The sequence below is a fragment of the Cervus elaphus genome, chromosome 12 (assembly GCF_910594005.1).
Source record: "Cervus elaphus chromosome 12, mCerEla1.1, whole genome shotgun sequence".
Classification (NCBI taxonomy): Eukaryota; Metazoa; Chordata; class Mammalia; order Artiodactyla; family Cervidae; genus Cervus; species Cervus elaphus.
The window spans coordinates 82,584,779-82,597,858 of NC_057826.1; the positions used below are offsets into that span (position 1 = coordinate 82,584,779).

General features: G+C 37.8%; 1 protein-coding gene across 1 annotated transcript in view; it reads left to right on the top strand.

Annotated features, from left to right (window-relative positions):
• The window catches only part of UACA (uveal autoantigen with coiled-coil domains and ankyrin repeats), an 83,965-nt gene that overhangs the window by 15,175 nt on the left and 55,710 nt on the right, over positions 1 to 13,080 (top strand). The gene's annotated exons all lie outside the window — the stretch shown is intronic.

The window sequence follows — 13,080 nt, forward strand, 5'->3', positions numbered from 1 at the left end:
ACAGATATGTATATGAATATAAGTTAGAGGATATTTAGTTTATGCATTTGAAGTAGTTTGGCTTGTATGTAGCATTTCCAGAGCATAAGTATTGTGAGAACGGTTTAGATCAATACGTAGTTCATGACTGTGACTGCAAGGTCTTCCAGTGTGCCCAGGAATGTTCTAATTTGTCATTTTCTTCCTTCTTTTATTGAGACTTTGTTCTCCTGTAATTTATGACAGAGGTTTTCATGGTGTGTCTCATGTTTGTAATTGCTCTTAAGAGTGAGGGGTGGAAATGGGATGTATATTGCCGTTTGCTTGAAATGGGGAGAGAGAGGATTGGACATGAACGGCAGTTTTGAGACAGAATTTTACCTTTGGAGATTGGGAGAGAAACACCATCGTTTCTTGGTATTCATTTGTTATAAAATATAAATAATAAACCAATCTGGGATTTATTTATGCACCACATACCAAATCCTAGAGGTAGCACTATTAGTTTAGTTGAACTTCTGATAATTAAATTCTTTCATATTGATTGCCAAAATATGGTTGGTTTTTGGTTAAATTGGCAGGAATCTTAAGTATTATCAGTGAAGTTTTGAATTTTTAATATGTAAACTGTTAAGAATTTGGTATACATCTTACATATCTGTAAATAAAGTTTGCCTTTTAGACTCATTTGAATGGCCTTTTAAAGTAAAATTAGGTTATATTGGCAGTAATAAGACCAAGTTGTCCTTACTTTATTTCATTCCTTTTTAGCAGCGGTTCGCAGCTGTGAGTGGTTTCTGTTCCCTAGGAGATATTTGGCAATATCTAGAGACACTTTTGGTTATTGCAACATGGGAGTGTACTACTGGTGTGTAGCGGGTAGATGCCAGGGAGCCATCCTGCTAAGCATCCCAGAGTGCATAGGACACACCCTTTGGCTGAGAAAGCATGCTTTATAGGATTTATAGCAAAATATAGTTTATATCATCCTTTGTATATTTTATTCTCCTCACCCACACATCTTAGATGAACCAGCGTTTTGAAATCATGTTCTTGTCATCCGTGATGTGTGGTAGACACTTACAAAATGGTTCTATTCTTTACCCTTCACTGTACCCATAGTCTTTGCAATGTGAGTTTGCCTATTTCCCTGCTTCTTGTATATAGGTTGTACAAGCAGCTTGCTCTGGACAGTAGAAAATGTTGGAAATGATGTTGAGCCTAGGTCTCAAAAGGCCTTTCATGCTTCTATTTTCTCTTGTGATCAAGCCCACACTTGTCTGGCTAGACTGCTAGTTACTGGTTGCTCCTATTGTCCCAGGAGGCATCTCACCAATCACCAGACACGGGAAAGAGGCCATCGCAGTCCAGCCAGCCGGGCTATTTGACGGTAGACACATGCATCGCCGAGATTACCCAGCCTCACCCAGCACAGCAGAACTGCCCCGCTGACATGTAGACTCATGAGCAATAGTATTACTACATGGTAGCTATTTTAAGTCTCTGTGTCTGGTTTTGCAGCAGTGGAAAACTGATAAATTATGATATAGTAAGCTTTTTGAAGGGAATGAATGTATCTGCTTTTTCTTCTAATTATTAATAATTCTAGGCAGATGTCTTGTTAAAAAGCCTTGAGATGCAATTATATTTGTTTTCTTCGTAATTTGAAAACAGGGAGACCATTAAAATTGAAGTGAGGTGAGCAAAGAGGAGAAAGTGGAAGGAAATTTTGTCAGTGATCTCTTGCAGGTACAGATCATGTATGGGTAAGGATTTTGGATTATATTTGGATCCCAATCTAAAAAGTCCAGTAGGCCAATTCTTGTTTGTTTGTTTGCTTTTTACAAAACATCCCACAGTTGGACTTTTCTTGATTTCTTCCTAATATTACTTTCAGGTTAAATATTTAAGAATACTAACTACTAGAGGATTTTAAGCAAAGGAGTGATATGATCTGACTTAGGTTTTAAAAAGTATTCTGACTACTGTGTAGAGTGTAAACTGTAGCTTACAAGTAGTCAAGGGGCACAGATAGAGTGGGGAGGCCAATTCATAGATTACCGTAATAGTCCACAGTGATGCAGAAACTAAAAAAACACAGAACTCCCAAGCAAAACCATGATGTGTGCATGTGCTCAGTGGCTCAGCTGTGTCCGACCCTTTGTGACCCCATGGACTGTAGCCCATCAGGCTTTTCTTGTCTGTGGGATTTTCCAGGCAAGAATATTGGAGTAGGTTGCCATTTCCTCCTCCACAGGATCTTCCTGACCCAGGGATTGAACTTGCATTGGCAGGTGGATTCTTTACCACTGTGCCAGTTCTTCTTATTGCCATTAATTAATATAAATCAATTTTATCGTAGGCTGTTTAAAACTTTTTCTGTATTTTCCATATACTCTCACTTAAGAAAGAATGAAATGTTTAAAAATTGGCCTTGTAAAATAATAAACTCATGGGTTTATTTAAAAGCTCATCTCTCCTCCAAACACTAAGGAGAAAGGTGAGAATGGAATAATAAATTATAAAATATGTGAGGCTGTGTTATATCTATATTTTTGGAAAAGTCTAAGCAAATTTTTTATTGTAAGAGTGAACCTCTGAGTTTGGCTTGGTTTGTATTTAAGTACTATAACCGCCGAACTTGTTCTTTTTAAAAGAAATTCTTTCATTTTTAAGGAAAAGGCTGTGATTGAAGTACAAAAGATATTCTTAAAAAGAATTGAACCGTCTCATATTTAACAAAATAATTATATTGTATAAATACATATAAGTAAGTAGATTTAGCAAGTGTTTTTGAATATGGGAAAAAATGCTGTGCAAATTTAAAACTGAATAAAGCTTCTTAGGAAAAATGTAACAAAGTTTAAGATTTTTACCTCAAGAGCATACAGGTTTTTTTCTCTTTAATGTGTATATTTTATGTAAGACTTTGAATGAAATAGCTTGCTTTTCTTGATTTGTTCCACAGTATGGAAGTGGTCCCCAAAAAGGGTCCTGCTACACTCTAAAGGGATAGACAGTCTTCTCAGACAGTCTCGCACCCTGAGCCCTGATAGCCATCTATTCAGATTTGTTTCCCAGCTTTGAACACTAATGATTTTAAAGCACCGCAACTATGCTAGATCTCAGATCTCCTTATCATAAAACATCCTTGAAATTCAGAAAAATATGGTGATGAACATGAGCCACCCTTATTCCTCTCACAATGCCTGAAAGGATCCTTATTACACACAGTGCCTAGCCCTGCCATTAGCAAAGTCATGAGCTCTGTCACTGTCAACCAAGAGGTTATAAACATAAACATTTATTAACTCCAATTAGAGTAATCACTGCAATACAAGTAACTACAATCCTTTGTTAAGAAGAGAATAAAGATACTGAACTTTAAGCTCCATAATTTCTCAAGTACAGAGTACTATTTGAAATCTATTGAATATGCCATCATTTTATTAAAATCAATACAAGGTACCTCAATTCCAATTGTATAGTGAGATACAATTGTTAGAATAGTTTGCTATAATTTAATTATAAAGTAATACTTAAATCATACTAATTTGAAAACTACTTATTCATGCTAAATTCAAATTATTCTTCATATGCAGTTACTTGACTGATGTAAAATATGTGAAAAATTCAAAATTGCTTGTAAGAGTTATTAAATATTTTCAAAACATGAAGACTATAATTAAACTAATTAACCAATTTAGAAGTCTGCCAGGGCTTCCATGGTGGCTCAGATGGTAAAGAATCTGCCCACAGTGCAGGAGACCTGAATTCGATCTCTGGGTTGGGAAGATCTCTTGGAGAAGGGATTGGCTGCTTACCCTAGTGTTCTTGCCTAGAGAATCCCGTGGACAGAGGACGCTGACAGGCTACAGTCCACGGTGTCGCAAAGAGTCCGACATGACTGAGTGACACTTTCAGTGAACTTCCAAACCCCAAACCAAGAATGTTTCCCACAAAGGTACCTTCCAGTACAATATTAATATTATAATCCCCAACATTAAATTCTAAAATCAATTCAAAGTACTCAAAATAACAAAAATAGCAGTGGAAACATTTGTTATTCATTCCTTTTTAAAAACTTTGTTTTCTCTGATTATAGAAAATTGTAATCCTTAGAGATTATCATTTAGATTATGAAACATTATCATATTTACATATATGTGACACGTCAAGATATCCAAGATATATTTATTCTGTGAAAAAAGCAAGTTGGAGGATAGCCTGTTAGTATAATCCTAGTTTAGTTAGTGGAGACTTTTTTTTTTAATTGGAAAAATATAAACTAAATTCTTCATTAAACTCTTAAAAGTACTTTCCTGTATTTAAGGAGTACAGGAATATGGGGTTCTCAAAGATACTCTGCACCACACTTTAAGAGCTGCGTTAGAGTTGGTATCACTCTGTGTGTTGAATAAACTCATGTACCAGGTCATTTTGATGCTGGTGGCTTCCCTGCTCCAGCTCAGCCTGCAGGCCTGAGCTGCTCTGTGGAGTGTCTTAGGTGGTAGAGGACAAAGGAAAGAATACAGTCCCTTTGAAAAAAGGGACCCTGTTTTCAAAGAGAAACTCCTCTTCTTTATTCACTTCAGGACTTCTTTGAAAAAATTTTCTGAAATTAAAAAGATATGAAAACCACCGTCCGAGATTGCTGTCCACATCAAGCAGAAGTTCTAGAACAGTTTGAGGGTATTTAGTAATTAAAACTTAAATGTCTCTACCTTATGTATATTTGGAGTTTTTAGCTTTTGAGAACATTTTCTCAGTTATTTTCATTTTAATCAATTTAATCTGAGCAAGACAGATGGGAAAGCATATTAGGAAAGAAGATATTTCTCCCATGATGAAATATTTCACATAATTTATAAATAGGTTGCCAATATAAATTAATCTGCTCTGTGGACAGTAAAGTTCAGAAAATATATCTATTTAAAATGGAACCAGCTTTATAGTGCTTCATATTATTTATATGTGATGCAATATCAAATAATTTCAAAGTAGTCTGTTTTGATTATGTATATTTTCTAATTGTTGTATAATCATTGTTTATGTAATAAAATGAGAAACTAAGGATATTGTGCTTTCTTAAATAATATTTTTACAATTTTTAGAAACATAAATATTAACTTTCCTTCTATAGGTTATTCTTCCCCACCTCCAAATATCAGGGAAGATGAGGGAGACTTTTCCTTTTTATATTCCTTTTTCTATACTGTCTTGTTGTTGCTTAGTAACTAAGTTGTGTCTGGCTCTTGCCACCCCATGGACTCTAGCTTGTCAGGCTGCTCTGTCCATGGGATTTCCCAGGCAAGAATCCTGGAGTGGGTTGGTATTTCCTTCTCCAGGGGGATCTTCCCGACCCAGGGATTGAACTTCTGTCTCCTGCGTTAGCAGGTGGATTCTTTACCCCTGAGCCACCAAGAAAGTTGTACTGTTGGCTCTTTCTAAAAACCATGTGTGTGTATTCAATACATAATCTTAAAAAGTACAGTTCAATCCATAAGCAAAAGCTGCTTATTTTCCCAACCTTCTTATACCTTAACACATAGCCTTCTGCTTAAAATGAAGGAAATATGGAGTTTAAGGTGGAAGCAAAGAAAGCATGTCCATGGCTGGCCGAGTGGAAGACGTGCATGGACTAGAATAGAGCAATGTATGTGGCAGAGTTTTGGTGGGCAGCTCCACTCAGTCCTCTTTTTGAGGTTCCTGGAGCAGAATTGATGCCGGGGCCACCTCAGCTCCAGACATGTAGAGCTCAGCTCAGCTGTCATTTTCTGTGAGATTTCTCTTGCAGCTCTTTGTTTATATAGCTTTATGATAAATTCAGTTTTTCTTAAGGCAACTGTGAATGGATGTTTTTTCTTGCAAGTAAAGAAGCTTGAATAGAACAATATTCATTGTAGAAAATACAGAAAATATAAAGAATTCAGGTCTTCTCTAATCCCACATTCCATAACTGTTAACTGTTTTGCTATTTCCTTCCATTATTTTTCTGAATGTTTATTCCTTAAAATTGTGATCTTACAACCTAGATTAATGTTTGCATGCCTTTTCAGTGTACTGAGCTCTATGATCTTATTTCTACTTCAGATGAAAATTAAAGCCAAGTGAAACAAGAATTGGAGAGACTAGTAGGTATGTACTTTTAAAACCTGAATTTTGGAGAGATTTAGTTTTACTTTTAAAAGAGCAGCAAAGAGGATGCTTCTAAGCTAATGAGAAAATCAGTGCTGTTTACAGTTTTTACAAATTCCCTCTGTGTTGCTCATATATTACATGTCTTGTAAAAGTTTGAATTAAAAGTTTTGTTAAGGGAGACCCAGTTTCCTGTTGTCAGGTGAAGCCTTTTTGTCACCTTAATAAATTCGCATTAGGCTTGTTTGAGCAGAAACTCAATCTTGATTGGATTCGAAGATGCTGAGTTACACTGAAAGTTCACTGAAGTATTAAATGTCACCTTATTGTATTATAAGAAGTAAGTAGCTGACTAGTGGGCTGGATACTTCATCCAGTTTTTCCCTATAGGGAAGCAAGTTTATCAGAAGTTTGCTTGGTGAAGGTAGCATCAGAAGAGTGGGAATGAGTCATACCATTCCAATGTTTAAAGCCATCATTGTGTTTTGATGATTTGGTGTCCCATCATCTTCCTTGGATTGTTCCTGCAAGGTCAGTACCTGAATTTCTGAAAACTTTCCCTCTTAATACACCTCTGCTTTCATTCCAGTTTGTTCACAGGTACTTTAGTTGTGCCTGTCACTCTTGATTCCTATTTTTTGGTTAAATGACAACCTAGGAAATGGAAGGTTGAACCTGATCACAGCCCGTCCACCTCTGTGGAGGCTGTGGTGCATTAAGAGATCTATCACCAGAGATCCTCCTCACGGCTTAAAGTCCATCAAGAAAGTTGAAGGATTTCCTTTTCAAATGTGGAGGAGGGAGATTTACCAGAATTTGTTGGCTATCTCCTGTCACAACCATCAGCAGCAAATGTTCCCTGTAACAATTAAAATCACATGTTTTTCTCACATTTTTGACTACTGCTTTATTCTCAGGGAGGTCTGTGGACATCCTTCATCAAAAGGAAAGAGTGCCAAGATTGATTTATCTATATTTGCCATGGGAGTGGCCACATATAATGCTAAGTATTTACCATTCCTGAACTGGATGATCCCCCAACAGCTTGAGTCTATTATATATATATGAGCTTATTTTAAAATTTTAATTTTCCCTAACATAACAAGGGAAGAAATTAATTTTCAATTCTCTATATGTCATAATGCAGCTTTAGAGTCATAAAAGTGAAAAGTGAAAGTGAAAGTTGCTCAGTCGTGTCCAACTCTTTGCTACCCCATGGACTATACAGTCCATGGAATTCTCCAGGCCAGAATACTGGAGTGGGTAGCTGTTCCCTTCTCCAGGGGATCTTCCCAACCCAGGGATTAAACCACCAGGTAAGCCTATTTTGGAGTCATAGGATCTGCTAAAATCATTAGTAAAGAGAAAAATATATCCAACACATCTGTCAAATGAATTTATCAAATATCCTATCAAATAAAATTTGAGTCTAGGAGGTATGTTGCAAATGTTGCTTTGTTTGGTTGGGGCATTCCTCGTTGAGGGAAAGCCATTTGGGGCAAAACTTACATACTCGGGAATGCTTACTATATAAGGAAGGAGCTAAATCTATAGAAAGGTCACACTCTTTGAGGCAATCGGAGGTAGGTGTTGGTTTAAAATAGTGCAGTATACATACTTCTGGAAGAAACCATGAAGCACAGCTTTTAGCTGGTTATTGCTAGCTCAACTAATTCGCTAACCATAAATTCCCTTGAAAAGCAAACCTCTTAGTACCGTGTAAAACATCAATTTTAGACAAATTTTCAATTGAATATTTGTTACAAAAGAAAGCCATTTTAAAGACATTAAAGACATTTTACAGACATTAATTAAAAAAATTAAATCGTGTTAAAGGATTATCATATATTTAGGTTTCTGTGTTCTTAAAAGAGAAGAATTTTTAAGTGTGCAACTTAGTTAAAGATATTTCTGTGTATTATTGTCTAACTTCATGAACAGGCTTTATGAGCAGCTGGCCTGAGAAGTTAAAGGAAAATATCCATAATGTTGTTTTACATTACGTGGCCACCTTTCTGTGTGAAGTAGTCAGGCTGAGAAAGAATTCTTTGATTTCAGTATTTGTTAATGAAGTTTATTCAGTCACTCAGCAGATACTTAAGTGCCTACTCTATGCAGCCAAGAGGTTGTGAGGATATAGAATACTACTCCCTGATCTTGAGGAGCTTGTAGACAGACAAGGGTGGGTCAGGAGGCAGTATTACAGGGCTAACACATTTAAATGTACAGTGATAGCTCTGTGTGATAATACGTAATGGAGATAATACATAATAGGGAAGGTCTGACTTGGTCTGGGAAGGCAGAGCAAGTGTCTCTGCAAAAGCTGAACTGAGATCTAAAAGAATGAGTTATTGTTAAGCAGCATTGAGGAAGGAAATGCTGTAATTAGGTAATCTGTGAAGGAACCTGATACTTTTGAAGAACTTCACTATGAAAAGAGATTGGAGGACTGAAGGGAGAGTATCCAGGTTCAAGATTACACTTCAGAGGTTAGTAGGGGCCAGACCATGAAGAATCTTAGAGGTCATTTTAAGGAATTTGATCTTGAGAGCAATAGGAAGTAGCAGAGAGCAATAGGAAGAAGCAGAGAGTAAGTACAGTAAGTTTACATTTTAAAAGTTAATCTATTTGAATTTGATAACTGTATAGTATTAATAATTCTTTAGAGGGTATGCTGTCTAATCCCAACTTGACTCCTTGGTGGTGGTGGTGATAGTAATAGCAGTAATACTTAACAGCCATTTAGCTTGCATTTAGTCTATTAATTTGAACTTTTATAACTAATTGTGTGATTATAAATGCTAAATGATATTAGCTTCATTTTACAGATGAGGATACTGAAACTCTGAAGGGATAAATAATTTGATCACAGTCATTAGCAAATAAGTTATCAAGCTGGGAACTTGCTGGGAACTGAGTCCAGGATTTTTTGATGCTAAATCCCTGTTGGCTAATAGGAGCACCCTCAATAATAGACCCTTGTACTCTTTCTGGCCAAATTATACATTCAAACAAGTTCTCAAAGATGTTTTTAATAATGATAAATGAGTGCTTCTCTGAGACTGAGTTTTTAAACAAAATGAATAATAATAAAAAGCTTCTCTTAGTGTCCAGCAGAGGGAGCCAGAAAGACTGATATTTGAATACAGTGAAATTCTCCAGGTTAGGAATATACATTTATAAGCAATTCTGTTCAACTCATGTTAAAAATAACTATGTAAATGAAATATGTGTATTTTGATTTAAAAGTAATTGTGTATCTATGTATGGAAAATGAGGAAGGATGTGTAACAAAATGTAAAGTTGTTATTATCTCTTTAATTATGGTTTTACTAGGTTGTCTTTTCTGCTTTTTATGAATTTATATTAGTCTTGTATAATTTGTCTACCCTGAATGTGTGTTATATGATAAAATAGCTGTCGGTTTTTGTTTATATGGGTGAGATAAGGGCTATTAAATGGTTCATAAAGTGTTTAAAATGTTCTTCTAATCTAAAATGCATCACCAGTCGTTTTCTTGCATTATTGATTTGCTTGGGAAATCTCTTTCATATTAACTAGGTAAATTTAGGCCATTACCTGACCTGAATCTTCAAAATTTTGAATTATTATAATCTACAGTTAAGAAAATATATTCAGTAGAAATAAAAGATGTATTATTTTAGATTCTTGATTGTCATATGAATAGGGACCTCTTAGAGTATAAAAGAAAAAATTCATGAATACTCTGTTTAATATGATTCGGATTTTGAACTGAGCTCATGACATCAGCTTCCTCTTACATCTATTTTGTAGAAATGTAAAAAGTATAAAACCAAAATAACTCTTCTGTGGACTGATGACTTGATAATCTTTGCCCTTTTTTTGACAGCTTGGGATACAAAAGCATTGAAATTTAGAATTAGAGAGTCTTGAATTTGAATTTTTACTCTGTCATTTGGTAGCTGTTTAATGTTGGCAAGTTACTGAATGTTTCTAATTTTCTTTCTCTTTATATGGAAAATGAAAATGGTAATAAAAGTCTTTTTGCTCAAGTTGAGGATTATGTGAAGGGAATGTGAAGTGCTTATTATTAATAATAAATATTAACTTATTATTAACAAACTAAGGTTTGCAACGTTAGTTTTATTTTTGCTGCAACCTCACTTCCAACAACTGAACTGAGCTGACTTATCCATTATGGAATCTATATTTACTCATACCCCCAGCTGCTAGAGAAATATAGATCTTTCACTAACTGTGCTAGCCTATAATCATAGGTATCCTGCCCTATATTCAGCTACTAAAGTGATAGCTACACATCACAGAATCCCTCCACCTTTTACCTTTTGCTTCATTTGATTTCTGTGTTAATCAACTTGGCTATAGAAATAGGTAACTCCCAGATTTCGGTGGCTTATAATCATATTACCTTACACAAAGACTTTGTGCAGAGTGGCGCTGCTCCACATGTTTTCAATCTTAAGACCCAGACTGAAGGAGCAGCCTCTGTCTGGACCTGCCATTTGCATGGTATTGAGAGCTCAGAGGGCTGACTGAAACTTGTGATAACCCTTAAAGCTTCAGTTCAGGTGTGGAGTGCCTCATGATGGCCAAAACATGTCGCCTGATTAGGTTCAAAGTCAGAGGCACAGACAAATACTGTTCCCACTGGAGGGTGTAGGCAAGTTATGAATTAATGGACAGGGATATAGAGCCTCTTCCAAGGATGGGTATGGTAAAGAGTGAACAGTAATATAATCTGCCACAATCTCGCCTCTTAACTTCCTTCCTTTCTGTGTACTAGATTTATTTATCCTTTCCTCAAGAAAAATAGCTCATGAATTTCTTCCAATCATGTTGAAGTCTTGAAGCACAGTAAAATTTCTACCTGTCATTTCTGTATGTAGACTTTCTTGACCCAGAGACAAGTCATCTTGCACCCTCTGTCTCCCCAGCGTACAGTGATGGAGCGGGGAAAGGCTGTCCACAGTAAACCCGTTTGTTAAGAAAGGGGAAGAAAGGAGGCATACAGCAGTCACTGTGCTGTGCTCAGTCGTGTCCGACTCTCTGCGACCCCATGGACTGCAACCTGCCCGGCTCCTCTGTCCCTGGGGATTCTCCAGACAAGGATGCTGGAGTGGGTTGCCATGCCCTCCTCCAGGGGATCTTCCCAACCCAGGGATCCAATCCAGGTCTCCTGCATTGCAGGCGGATTCTTTACTGTCTGAGCCACCAGGGAAGCCCAGGAATACTGGAGCGGGCAGCCTATCCCTTCTCCAGGGATCTTCCCGACCCAGGACTCAATCTGGGGCTTCCTGCATTGCAGGCAGATTCTTCACCAACTGAGCTACCAGGAAGCCAGAGCAACACATTCTTACAATTGCCAGGGTACAGCAGTCACTGGACCCTGGCAATTGTAAGAATGTGTGTGTGTGCGTGCGCGTGCATGCTCAGTAGCCCAGTCATGTCTGACTCTTTGAGATGCCATGGACTATAGCCCGCCAGGCTTCTCTGTCCATGGGATTTCCAGAAAGAATACTGGGGTGGGTTGCCATTTCCTTCTGTCAGGCATCTTCCTGACCCAGGGGTTGAACCCACATCTCTTGTGCCTCCTGCACTGGCAGGTGGCCTCTTTACCACTGCACCACCTGGAAGCCCCAATTATAAGAATATTCTTGGGTAAATATAGCAAGGCCTCCTTTTCTTTGCACTAGGGGATGCTCCTTGACTAGGCCCTGGTTGTGCTCCTGTGTGAGTCTCCCTCGTTCATCATTTTCCGTGGCCATTGGCTATGCCTTCTGTGAAGTGTTTCCTTTAATATATCATACTCATCCATATTGGAACAGTATTGGAGGGTATACCCTTCTCAGCTGGGGAATGAGATAAGTGTTGAGCAGCTTTCCTGGCCTGCCTCTCACTTATAGAAACTTGGGGACCCAAGATGATCTAGAAGAGTAATAGACCCTTAACTCAGGCTGGGGATTGTTTTGGAAGTTGTCTTTTGTCTTTTTATCTATTTGATTTCAGTCAGATCCATGTGCTATGAACTACATCCTCAATTCTTTGAGAAATGCATTTTTCTCTAGACATCAGTACAATTATCTTGAGCTTATCAGGCTTCTGTGGCACCACATCCTTCGTCTCTTCCTGTGGGGAGTTACCCTCCAAGCCACTTTGTTCCACTGAAAGAGTTTACTGGGTGAAAGGAAAACATTTGTTTCCTTTACTCACAACTCACTGAATAGTTTTGTATTCCCAAGTATGTGTGGGTTTTTTCCACACCAAGCAGTTCTCTGTGCGTACCAGCTGGGTGTCCTATAATATAACTCAGTGTAGGCGCTACCCGGAACTAGCTCAGCCCTCACAGCTTCAGGGATCAGTCATGTAGCTTTAGATGCTCCTCTCCCACTCGGTGGCTCTCATTAGTTCATGGGGTCGCGGAAGAGTCAGACACAACTTAGCAACTAAACAACAACATTAAGGTAATAATGACCTTAAATTTTAAAAAGGATACTCTTGATTTTTTGTACATTATCCAAAACTATGGAAGGAAGTTGTGGTAGACAGTATTATTATTTGAGATTATCCAATCCCCTACTTCCTCAAAGATGATCATATGTGTGTGTGTGTGTGTGTGTCCCCACATGTGTGACTTTTGCACACCTCACAAAGACTCTACCTCCCATGGTTATTGATTTGGGGACTGCTCATATCATATACAGGAGAAGGCAATGGCACCTACTCCAGTACTCTTGCCTGGAAAATCCCATGGATGGAGGAGCCTGGTAGGCTGCAGTCCATGGGGTCACTAAGAGTCGGACACGACTGAGCAACTTCACTTTCAGTTTTCACTTTTCACTTTCGTGCATTGAAGAAGGAACTGGCAACCCACTCCAGTGTTCTTGCCTGGAGAATCCCAGGGACAGGGGAGCCTGGTGGGCTGCTGTCTATGGGGTTGCACAGAGTCGGACACAACTGAAG